This window comes from Juglans regia, unplaced genomic scaffold (assembly GCF_001411555.2).
Source record: "Juglans regia cultivar Chandler unplaced genomic scaffold, Walnut 2.0 Scaffold_6546, whole genome shotgun sequence".
Classification (NCBI taxonomy): domain Eukaryota; kingdom Viridiplantae; phylum Streptophyta; class Magnoliopsida; order Fagales; family Juglandaceae; genus Juglans; species Juglans regia.
This window is the reverse complement of record NW_023361404.1, coordinates 1-266: the sequence shown is the minus strand read 5'-3', so window position 1 is coordinate 266 and position 266 is coordinate 1. Positions and strand designations below refer to the sequence as shown.

General features: G+C 52.6%; 1 non-coding gene across 1 annotated transcript; it reads left to right on the top strand.

The window, feature by feature from the left end:
- LOC118346076 lies at window positions 1–115 on the top strand (the record flags this gene model as incomplete). Its single annotated transcript, XR_004799472.1, has 1 exon — window positions 1–115. It is a non-coding gene; the product is annotated as a 5S ribosomal RNA (ribosomal RNA).
- Window positions 116–266: the final 151 nt, after the last annotated feature.

Sequence of the window (266 nt, the reverse complement as noted above, 5' to 3'; positions counted from 1 at the left end):
GCGATCATACCAGCACTAATGCACCGGATCCCATCAGAACTCCGCAGTTAAGCGTGCTTGGGCGAGAGTAGTACTAGGATGGGTGACCTCCTGGGAAGTCCTCGTGTTGCACCCCTCGTTTTTGTTTTTTGCGCCTTGCGAGATAAATTGACAAGAAGGAGCACTCGGGAGTGGATTTTTGGGAAAATCTCGCCCGGCCCATCGCGTAGCCATGGGTTTGGATCAGATCTCCGTTTGGATTGGGATCGGAAGGACGCTAGTATGTC